The sequence below is a fragment of the Bacillus rossius genome, chromosome 1, assembly GCF_032445375.1.
Source record: "Bacillus rossius redtenbacheri isolate Brsri chromosome 1, Brsri_v3, whole genome shotgun sequence".
Classification (NCBI taxonomy): domain Eukaryota; kingdom Metazoa; phylum Arthropoda; class Insecta; order Phasmatodea; family Bacillidae; genus Bacillus; species Bacillus rossius.
The window spans coordinates 264,822,271-264,834,211 of NC_086330.1; positions in this window are offsets into that span (position 1 = coordinate 264,822,271).

Here is an 11,941-nt window from a genome sequence, read left to right on the forward strand (position 1 = left end):
CAAAATTTCAGCATTTTCATTAGCAACTAATGGCAGCACAGATAAAAGTGCAGTCAAATTGTACCCAATTGTGATTTCATTTATTAGTGAAAAACTTTACTAAGTCGGTACACTGCTGTATCTTTGCTGGAATCTTTGGACAACACAGGTGAAGGAATTTTTACTGCCATAAATGTCAGCACTAGGTTGATTTCTCTTCCTGAATCTGATGAAAGTTTTTTAGAACAGTAGAAACCTTTAATTATTATTTTTTGCTTGGTGCAAGCATTTCCCAGTGGTTTATCAAGTCATTGATGCAAAATCCTTCTACAAAACTCTATTGTCTGTTCCTTGAGAGTATACTTCCTCTCTTTAATGCTGTGAGTGTTTTCTTCCAGCAAGAAGCTCCTGAAATTCATGTGTTAAAATGAAAATTACAAGTTCTTCTCAAAGAATTGTGGGTTTTATTTGTTTAACCATCTGCTTTACATTTAAGTTCCACATTAATTTCCGATGTTAGCTTCGAAAAAATAAAAATAAACACCAGAAAGATGACACTGTTTTGGTTATTGGTTCCAAATGTAGAGCACAGTTAAACGACTTAGCAAGCCAGATTGATGCCCAAAAATTCTATTCTGTGCGTGATTTTTGTTCCAGCAAGTATTTAAATGGTAAATAAATTCCCACTGAATTATGAGTTCCTGCAACAGGCTAAAGTCTGTGATATTTCTTGCAGAGAAAATGATTAGTATTCTTCAGTCCAGTATTCCGCTGAAAGCTTCTAATAGTTATGATTTGGATCTGTTGGAACAAGAATTTGCAATGTATCAATGTGAAACTTTTTTTGATAATATACTGAATGCTGAAAGAATGGATGTTAGCTGGAGAAAAATTTCTACCCCAAAATGTAAGTGTCCAACTGAAATTTAGAATACTACCAGAATAATGTTGACAATTTTGACAGTGCCTCACAGAAATTCTTCAACATAGAGAATATCATCAGTGTTAGTTGCCACCAAACAGATTTAGATCATATTTGTCTTAAGCAACTTTGGGTGCTCTAATAATACAGAAAGTAAGATGTAGTTTACTAAAGGAAATATTATATAATAAAAAATTACCCCAAAGCAGATTGTAGAAGCTAAGCATGCAATTGTGAGAATGCTATCAGGTGATAATTAGAAGGTAAGAGTGCTGAAAAGATCATACAATATAAATACTGAAATATGTTTTAATTTTTCAAATATTTGGATGGATTTATGTACCTATGAATACATTTGAAGTTACAGGGTTCAGCATGAGGTGCCTAGTGCTGGTCCAACATATTGGATTGCATTATCACAGCGGCCATCTTGGATGACATTGACCATAAATATGATCTCTTTAAGCTTCAAATGTTATGTTACTTAATCGATTTCAGTCCTTGGTTCGATTCCCGGTGACAGTAAACATGTAATTTATTAATAATAAACCAAAAATTTCTTGTGTCACAACCACAATCTTCAATTATGAAGTAACTTTTGCTATTATTGTTATGCCCGCCATCTTGAAAATCCATAATTTTTATGCTAGAAATTAAAAAAATTTAATAAAAACCTTAAAAAACTTGTAGCACATATTGCAGTTGTCATATTGTATTCTAGAAACTTTGCATGTTTCTTTATGCCCGCCATCTTGGATGTGTATTGTTATGATTTACCGCGGGTTCGTAAAGGATAGCCCAATTAAAGATTTTATTACACTACACAGTTTTATTTATTGCCACTACTTATGTCACAAATATCTAAAATGGCAAATAATTAATTACACTTAAAGAAAGGTCTATTTCCCAGTCAATTGTTCCACACACCTCGCTGGGCCACACCTTTGGCGCAACTCTCACCGCAGCACCCCTCGTGGGTCTCCGCCGCCGCCGACACACTTCCCCTTCGCCGAGAATCCGCTCGACTCCTCGCTCGCAACTTCGCTCGGGACTCCGTCGCGTCCGCGACTCTACGCCCGGAAACTCCGCCGCGGGAAAACTCCTGACTCTACTGAACTCACTCACTCACTCACTCACTCCCTGCCTTGGAACCTTCGTCCAAGGACTTCGCCACTCTGCTGCACCCGCGGCACTATCGCCCGGAAACTCCGCCGCGGGAGAACTCCCGACTGAACGCTCCGACCTGACTTCCTGCCCTGACGTCCTCGGGCATATATATAGGCCCCGGCGCAATTCCAGAACTCACGAGAGCAGTCGCGTCATCGCGAGCTGTCCCGACAGCAGAAATCTCTCGAAAACATGTGTCGGCGGCTCGCATAACTCCGCAGCTGTCCGGTGTCAGTTACGTGTCAAAGGCAGGGCGCCACGCGGGGAGTGGTGGGAAGGAGAGGGAAAGCGACAATCCTTGTTATCTTCCAGGCGCGCGCGGCGCATATTATATTGCGACAGTCGCCAGCCAGCTCTGCACCTGCACATGCCCCGGCCAATGTCACGTTCGTAACATTGCCCCCTCCTTTAACCTGTTCGTCCCAAACAGGTAACACTGCGCTGTTGTGAGCCATGCGGTGAAGCCATCCTACGCAGCGGGCAGGTGTACTGAATATGGCCCACTTCCTGATAGGTGTAACATCGCGGCCATTCTCCGACTTTTCCAGTCCGTATGCCAGCTTTGCGGTGACTATGGGTCTCGCTCTTCTGCACCTGCTGCTGATGCGCTTCCCTTTCCACCAGGCAACCCCGCTGAACACGTTCCCATTCCGAGCACCTCCCTTGAGAATACCCTTGTCGGCACGCAGAAGCAGAACACCTTAGGTGACTATAACCATTGAGTTACCACCCTCCTTAATCCCGCTATCACATCGATGTCCTTCCTCCTTCGGTTTCTTCACACGATTCGGGCAGTCATGTTGGGCGTGCCCTCTTTCTCGACACGCGTAACATCGTGGGCGACCTCTTCTCCGTCGGACCGGTTGACTCTTCTCCTGTTCGATCGTTGTCTCACAGCGATGTACTTCTCATTTGGGCTTCCTACCACGATTCGGACACTCGCGCCGGATGTGTCCTAGTTCTTTGCAGACGAAGCACCGCCGTCACCCTTGTTTTCTGAAACTGAGATCCATTCCACAGCTTCTTCAGTGTTCCAAGTATAATCTCTTCGTTAGTATCTGAGCGGCTATTCGCTTGGTGGTAAGGTTCTATCACGGCCTGTCTCGCTCTGATACTCATGTTTCTTGAGGCAATGCAGGCACATTAGATTTCCAGGGCGTGAACAAGAACATCGCGAATGTTTTTGTGGCGGGCCAACCGAAGAGTTTGCTGAACCTGCACATCTCTAAGCCCGTCTATAAAAGCACTGGTGGCTAGCAGCTGACGGAACTCTGTTGGTGCTTCTGGGTATGCGAGGTGCATAAGTCACTTGATGTCGGCTTTGAACTCTTGGAGGGTTTCCGAAGATCTCTGCTGACGTGTCTTCAGGGCTGTTCTGTACACCTCGCTCATGTGCTCGGTCGCCATACCTCAACTCAAGGGCCTCTACTAATACCCCATATTCTTTCTGGTCCGTAACTGGTATGGTCTGCAGCAGCTCTAGTGGAGATCCTCGCAGGGCCAAGACGAGTGCCATAGCCTTTTCTTCATCGTCCCACCCATTTACTTCAGCAGCTGCCTCAAACTGTCGCCTGTAGACAGCCCACGACGATTGGCCATCAAAGGTGGGTGGCTTGAATTTTGGGTGACAGGTTGCGCCTTCCACCTTTACATCTCCAGAATAACTGCTCCTCTTCGTAGCCGATGCGGCTTTCTTGATCATCCGACGGCACTCTTCAGTTACAGATGCTACTTGCTGCTCGGTGGTCTGCTTGAGTTGGGCCAGCTGTTGCGCCAATAGTTCTTCTTGTTCTGCTACATGTTGCTCTTGTTCTGCAAGATGCTGCTCCAAACACTGCACTTTGCCTTCCAAATGGATGTTGGTTTCATCAATCTTCTTCTTCATTTCTTCTTGTGCAGCAAACATTTTATTTCGCATATATTCTTGGTTTTTTTTTTTCGTCTTCGATCTCGGTCCCAACTGAACGCTCCGAACTGACTTCCTGCCCTGACGTCCTCGGGCATATATATAGGCCCCGCCACAATTCCAGAACTCACGAGAGCCGCCAGGGCAGTCGCGTCATCGCGAGCCGTCCCGACGACAGAAATCTCTCGAAAACACGTGTCGGCAGCTCGCGTAACTCCGCAGCTGTCCGGTGTCAATTACGTATCAAAGGCAGGGCGCCACGTGGGGAGTGTTGGGAAGAAGGGGGGAAAGCGACAATCCATGTTATCTTCCATGCGCGCGCGGCGCATATCATATTGCAGCAGTCGCCAGCCAGCTCTGCACCTGCACGTGTCCCGGCCAATATCACGTTCAAACAGTATGATATCATTGAATGTTTAGTTATGGCTGCGATATTGTATTCTATAATATTGCTATTTTTGATATGTACACCATCTTGAAAATGCATAATTTTTATGCTAAAAAATTAGGAAAATTTAAATATTTATTAAAAAAAAATTTAAGAAAACACTGCCATTTTGAAAATTGTAGTCATCCAAAATATTAGGAAATTTTTTTAACAATAATAAAAAAAAATCAAATTTTAATTAAAACACACATGAACCAGGTAAGAAATTTTTTTCGACACATCCTTCTTGCATGGAAGCTTCCGACAGACTAACCCACCAATAATACCAAGGTATATATATTGCCAGCTAGTATGATGTCATGCACACCATCTTGTTTTCGTCTACTAGAGTGCACTACCGCCATGTTAGTTTAATTTTTACCTGCTAGAGTGTATTAATTATTTATTATTTCTGTGGTGTCAGCCATCTTGAAATTTGAGTGCCATCTTGAAATTCGTAATTATGATTGACCTAGAAATTCAGGACAAATATCAACACTTAAAAAAATCACTTATTAATATTGACGCCGCCGTCGGTGCTCCCTCTGAGAGCACAGGCCATTATGTGTCCTCAACACCTGAACCAGTGTCAGTGCGCCGAACACGCCCACGCGTGTGTCTTAGTGCAGCACCTCGAACGGCGTGATGTCAATCACGGCCAGCTAAATGCCCAAAGCGCCCGGCCGGGTGTGGCAATGCGCATCAGGTAACTAGTGCACATGTAAATCAATTATCAAACAGAAACTAAAACTTTTAATAAGTATAAAAATTGTCTTTAATTAATTAATGGTTGTGTCAAATATTTCCGCTCACAAAACTGGCCGGCAAAGCCTTCCTGCGCTTCGTAGTTTTCCCGCGGGTTTTCCTCCCCTCACTGGCCTGGTTGCCAGGGAGAGTAGTCAGTCGCCATCCAGCACTCGACAGGGCCGGCCACACCGCGCACGGGGAGTATCCAATTTTCGCGCCAGTTTCCACATTTAGCATCAATAGGTAATTATCTCCGAATCTTCTTTCTACAGCTCCCCGGTCAGCCCTAACCCGCCGTACGACATGTCGTGCGGTCCTTAGATAAAGTTTGCGACCCGACTACGGGTCTTTCAGCGTAATATGTAATTCTGTGTTTTAAGGCAGCCCGCCGTGGTGCCTGCGCCTCAAGCTATAAAATCTCCCCACGGAGAATTAGAACTTTGCCCACGCAGGGCGGCATTGCGCCAAATGCGTAACTGAACTTACGAATGCCTCAATCCCTGGGACGTGCAACGGACGTGAACTAGGGGCCATGCTGGGTCCCATCGCGCCCGTTCCCAGTTTTAACGTGGCACACGCCACTGCGAGAACCAGTCTCGCGTCACGTGACCATCAGAGGTCCAGAAGCCGAATCCATCCCGAGCCCGGGATGCGCTCATAATTACTTAGTGTTAATCGCCGTGTTAAAATTACTGTATGCTGTCATCATTAAATCTATGCATAATTCAGTGTTACTTGTAAACCCGCGTAAACATTAGCGGATTCCCTTCTCTAGTATTACGGACTTTCACGTGTCAGGCTCTAGTCCTGTCGCGTCGCGACCTGCCGTCAATGTAACTCAGGTTAGCCTGCACCCCTCACTGGGGTAATCCCCGGAATGCCGTGAGACGTAATCAGTGCCACCAATCGAGAGCCGTGTAGGCGGAGTGAAGGTTGACGACGATACGGCCAGCCGCGTGACAGTGTCTTGTGCGACTAGAAGTACTGTAACGTGTGTTACCGAAATAAAATAATCAAAGTCCCGTGTGTATTTTACTAATACGGCGTCCTGGGATGCCATAACAGCCCGGGGGGTCCTTTGTCGACGCGTCCCTGCCTGCAGCCACGAGGCCAGGAACCCCGCACATGAGACTAAATTTCCTTTCTAACATTTTAATTAACATAATTTCAGGACAGGCAGTGGAGACGGCGTCAAATTGTCGCCCAACTTGTATGGCTAAAACATCATCAAACTCTTTCGACAAACAATCCACGAAAAACGAAACGAAAATTAGCAGACAAAGGGCTCGAGTAGGGATCAGTGCAGCAACGCGCAACGTGGCAACATCGCGCGACGGAGCGGCGCCGCACCAGCGAGATTTGCCAGGCCAAGACCAGACAGCCTCCCCTCCTCCGCTCTCCAACCTCTTCTCGTCCGCCCTGCAACCGCGGTTCTCACCCTCTCCCCACCCCCGCTTGTGACATCCACTCTTCACCCCTCCCCGCCACCGCTTTTCACCCCCGCACGCCACGCACACTTCCCACCCCGCTCTCCACCCCGCTCCGCCTTCAAGTCAGCTGTTAACAGACACGTCATGCAGCCACGCCGCCACGGGCTCCCGCGAGGCGGGAAGCGAGCGAGCATGGAAATGAACTCTGTTGGTGAGGGGAGGCGAACCCCCCTACCTGCTCGCGCCCTGCCATCGACGCCCCCATTGCCGCTCGGGTTGGACAGCCGCGAGCCAAACACAGTGGAGCAACAAGGTCATAAGTCACCACGAGTCTCTGAAGATGAACGACTTCCAGGAGGCCTACGAGGCATGGGCAAGCGAGGGCTACCCATGCCCAGGGTACAACTGGGAGTACGAGGAACAGAACGAGTGGGAGGATAACAACGCCGCAGAGTACACAGAGGGGCCGGAAGTAGACTGGATGCCGCTACGACTGTACCACATGACACAGCACGCATCGCTGCTGCCACACGCGGTCAACCACCACACCGCTGTCACGGCCATGATACCACCCGCGTCACGAACAACCGAGACATCCGTCCGCAACTCGTCGCCGCCCCCGATGCCGTAACCGCCCCCGACGCCGTCGCCGCCCCAGACGCCGTCGCCGCCCCCAGTAGATGAAGCTGCTGACGAAATATGGCGTCCGATCACTGACGTGTTAGTGACGCACTCTTGGACCGTCGCACCGCCACGGACGCAGACGCAGCCTCCGCCAACCACTGTCGGCCAGTCAGACGCCACCATCGGCGTGACGCCCCCCGCCATATGGGGTGGAGACATCACCACAGGTGGAGGAAGACACGACCGTCCAGCCCCTGTGGTACAATTGGCACGCGGAGATCGGGTGGACACGTCAGGAAGACGCAGTCACGCCGCCTCCGACGCCGCCCCTTGTTGCCACTCAGGTGCCAATCCAGCCCACAGAGAATAACAACACAGAGCTGCACAGCGAAGGGGGCGAATATGTGAACTGGGCGGAGCTGACACGCTTCACCGACACGCCGCCTACACCGCCACCAGTACTGCCGATGCCGCCTCCGACGCCGCCCCCTGTTGCTGCACAGGTGACAATCGAGCCAACAGAGACAGCCGAAGGGAGGTGCAGCCAGTCGGACCATCAGGTGGCGGATAACACGCAGCGCCACTGCGGATCCCGAACACCACCTCCGGCACCACCGACGACGCCGCCCCCAGCCACAGAGAGAGCGAATGGCACGGCCGCGCATCTCAAAACAGCCACTTTGTGACACAGTCGGCCGGACCACCAGGTGGCGGATTACACGCAGCGTAACTGCGGATCCCAAACACCAACTCCGGCACCACCGACGACGACGCCCCCAGCCACCGAGAGAGCGACTGGCGTGGCCGCGCGTCTCAAAACAGCCACTTTGCGACACAGTCGGCCGGACCACCAGGTGGCGGAACACACGCAGCACCACTGCGGATCCCGAACACCACCTCCGGCACCACCGACGACGCCGCCCCCAGCCTCTGAGAGAGCAACTGGCGGGGCCGCATGTCTCAAAACTGCCACATTGTGACATAGTCTGGCAGACCACCAGGTTGCCGACGCCATGCCACAAGGCACCGGGCGGACTTGACAGCCATGATGCCGCCGCCCCTGACGCCGCCCCCAACTGCCGTGAAGGCCCACGGGGGTTGGCGCAGTGCAGACCGGCCGTGCAGCCACACGTGCCGCTGAAGGCGCCACACCACCGCCCACCACTGATGGCGCACCACGACCACCTGCCACACGCGCTGCTGAGGGCGCCACATTGCATCCACCCGCCACGCGCGCCACTTTGGATGCGCCACCACCTGCCACTGAAGGTGCCGCAATGCCACCGCCGCCCGCCATGCACACCACTTCAGACGCGCTGCCGCCAGCCGCGTGCGCCACATTGGACGCGCCACATGCCATGCGCGCCACCTCAGACGTACCGCCACCCACCACATGCGCCACATTGGGCATGCCGCCTGCCACGCGCACCACCTTGGGCATGCCGCCTGCCGCGCGCGCCACCTCGTACGCGTCGCCTGCCGCTGAAGGCACTGCGACGCCGCCCACCTTGGCCGCTGTTGACGCTGACCCACAGGTACTCGACGCCGCCCCATGGTCAGCCGCCCCGGGTGTACCAGGTCAGTGTGCCGGCGTATTCTTAAGAGTGTGTGTGAAGGTGTTGAGGCACAGAATGGCCTCGTCGAGGGAGGGGGGGGGCATTTGACGCCGCCGTCGGTCGGTGCTCCCTCTGAGAGCACAGGCCATTATGTGTCCTCAACACCTGAACCAGTGTCAGTGCGCCGAACACGCCCGCGCGTGTTTGTTAGTGCAGCGCCTCGAACGGCGTGACGTCAGTCACGGCCAGCTAATGCCCAAAACGTCCGGCCGGGTGTGGCAATGCGCATCAGGTATCTAGTGCACATGTAAATCAATTATCAAACAGAAACTAAAACTTTTAATAAGTATAAAAATTGTCTTTAATTAATTTATGGTTGTATCAAATATTTCCGCTTACAAAACTGGCCGGCATCGCCTTCCTGCGCTCCGTCGTTTTTCCGCGGGTTTTCCTTCCCTCCCTGGCCCGGTTGCCAGGGAGAGTAGTCAGTCGCCATCCAGCACTCGCCAGGGCCGGCTGCCACGCGCACGGAGAGTATCCAATTTTCGCGCCAGTTTCCACATTTAGCATCAATAGGTAATTTCTCCGAATCTTCTTTCTACCGCTCCCCGGTCGGCCCTAACCCGCCGTACGACATGTCGTGCGGTCCTTAGATAAAGTGTGCGACCCGAATACGGGTTTTTCAGCATAATACGTAATTCTGTGTTTTAAGGCAGCCCGCCGTGGTGCCTGCGCCTCACGCTATAAAATCTCCCCACGGAGAATTAGAACTTTGCCCATGCAGGGCGGCATTGCGCCAAATGCGTAACTGAACTTACGAATGCCTCAATCCCTGGGATGTGCAACGGACGTGAACAGAGGGGCAATGCTGGGTCCCATCGCGCCCGTTCCCAGTTTTAACGTGGCACACGCCACTGCGAGAACCAGTCTCGCGTCACGTGACCATCAGAGGTCCAGGAGCCGAATCCATCCCGAGCCCGAGATGCGCTCATAATTACTTAGTGTTAATCGCCGTGTTAAAATTAGTGTATGCCGTCATCATTAAATCTATGCATAATTCAGTGTTACTTGTAAACCCACGTAAACATTAGCGGATTCCCATCTCTAGTATTACGGACTTTCACGTGTCAGGCTCTAGTCCTGCCGTGTCGCGACCTGCCGTCAACGTAACTCAGGTTAGCCTGCACCCCTCGCTGGGGTAATCCCCGGAATGCCGTGAGACGTAATCAGTGCCACCAATCGAGAGCCGTGTAGGCGGAGTGAAGGTTGACGACGATACGGCCAGCCGCGTGACAGTCTCTTGTGCGACTAGAAGTACTGTAACGTGTGTTACCGAAATAAAATAATTAAAGTCCCGTGTGTATTTTACTAATACGGCGTCCTGGGATGCCATTACAGCCCGGGGGGTCCTTTGTCGACGCGTCTCTGCCTGCAGCCACGAGGCCAAGAACCCCGCCCTTGAGACTAAATTTCCTTTCTAACATGTTAATTAACATAATTTCAGGACAGGCAGCGGGGACGGCGTCAATAAATCGATTGAATCGATGGATTCGTGTCCTTTCTTCGATCCATGCTCAACAAAAAAATATATACAAATTTAATTTAAAATTTCATAAAAGTGTCAGGTTCATGAAAAAAAAAATATTTCTACATATATAATTTATTACATAAATCCTAAACTTATGCGGGAACACTGGCTAAAGTAAGTAATCTAAAAAAACACTTAGTTCTGCATTGGCTTGAACTGACTAATTCTTAGCCTCAAACGATTTACCGAAGACAGAGACCAGCCAGATCCTTTTCCTACATAGTCAATTTTTCCTGACAGAGTTTCTTGGTACTGTGTTTAACAGACTGCGTCACATCATTGGAATTGTAAATGGGAGTATTCACTGTCTTGAATGTGAACTTCTTCACTTGGTCCTCGAACAAATACAGTTTACCATACAAGCAGTTTAGCCACAAGTTATATTTTAAAGGCCTGTGCATTGATAATTCATCTGTAATCTGATTTATAATATTTTTCTTGATATCGTCAAAAAAAGTACAAATGTCTTTGCCTCCAACTGTCTTTCGCTCCAAAATTGTTAAGCTCCAGCTGTCTTTGGCTCCAACAGTCTTTAAATTCAACTGTCTTTCGCTCCAACTGTCTTTCGCTCCAACTGTCTTTGGCTCCGAAAGTCAATGCTCCAATGCTTCAATTACTACAATTGCTCTAAGAGCTCCAATGCTCAAATGCTCCAACAGCTCAAACTGCTACAATTGCTCCAATTACTCCAAAGTTCCAACAGCTCCAAGTGTGTCAAAGCTCCAATTGCTCTAAGATTTCTAACTGTTCCATCTACATTTGGCCTTAACTGATTTAAATTGCATTTTTTGATCGAATTTGGCTTGATTGTTGGTATGACTATTATTACTCTCCATTTTATTTGTCGATGACGATGAGTTTTATATCTTTAAGTTAGAAGTTGTATTACGAAAACTCGACATTAGATAGAAATCAGATTTCGAGAAATGAAACAATCGTTTTTGAAATACAAAATATTATTTGTTATTTAATTTTTAGACACATGCAAGTAATATAAGTCATTAGTAGTATGTAAATGGGGCGCCGAGGACAGGCCTCAGGCGGTGGATTGAGATTGTCGGTCCGCCATCTTGGATTTGTGACGTCACGGCGGCAAAAATTCCTCAAAATTCCTCAAAAATGACTCAAAATGACTCAAAAATTTCTGTTTTAAGAAAAAATTTTCCTTTTTCGAGGGAAAAATTCCCGTTTCGAGGGAAAATTTCCCGATTTAGTCCTTAAAAATCCCAACGGCTAGAAATGTCCTGATAGAGGCTTAAGCATCCTTAACTCAAGCCTCAGTTAAGCCTCTATCAGGATGTGACCTTGACCTTTGACCTTGACCCCGACGGCCATCTTGGATCCACCATCTTGGATGACGTCATTTCGTTTTCTCGAACATTCCAGCATTGTGTTATCGGCCATTTTGAATTATGACGTCACCGTTGCAATTTCCGTTACGGCCGCCATCTTTAAATTTATTATCCGATTTTAATGAAAAAAATTTAAAAATTATAAAAAAATTAAATAATAAAATTTTTAATAAAATATTTAAAAAACAAACATTTACAACACGGAGCTCGGAGTCCTCGGTTCAAACCCGACGAGTGCAAAAA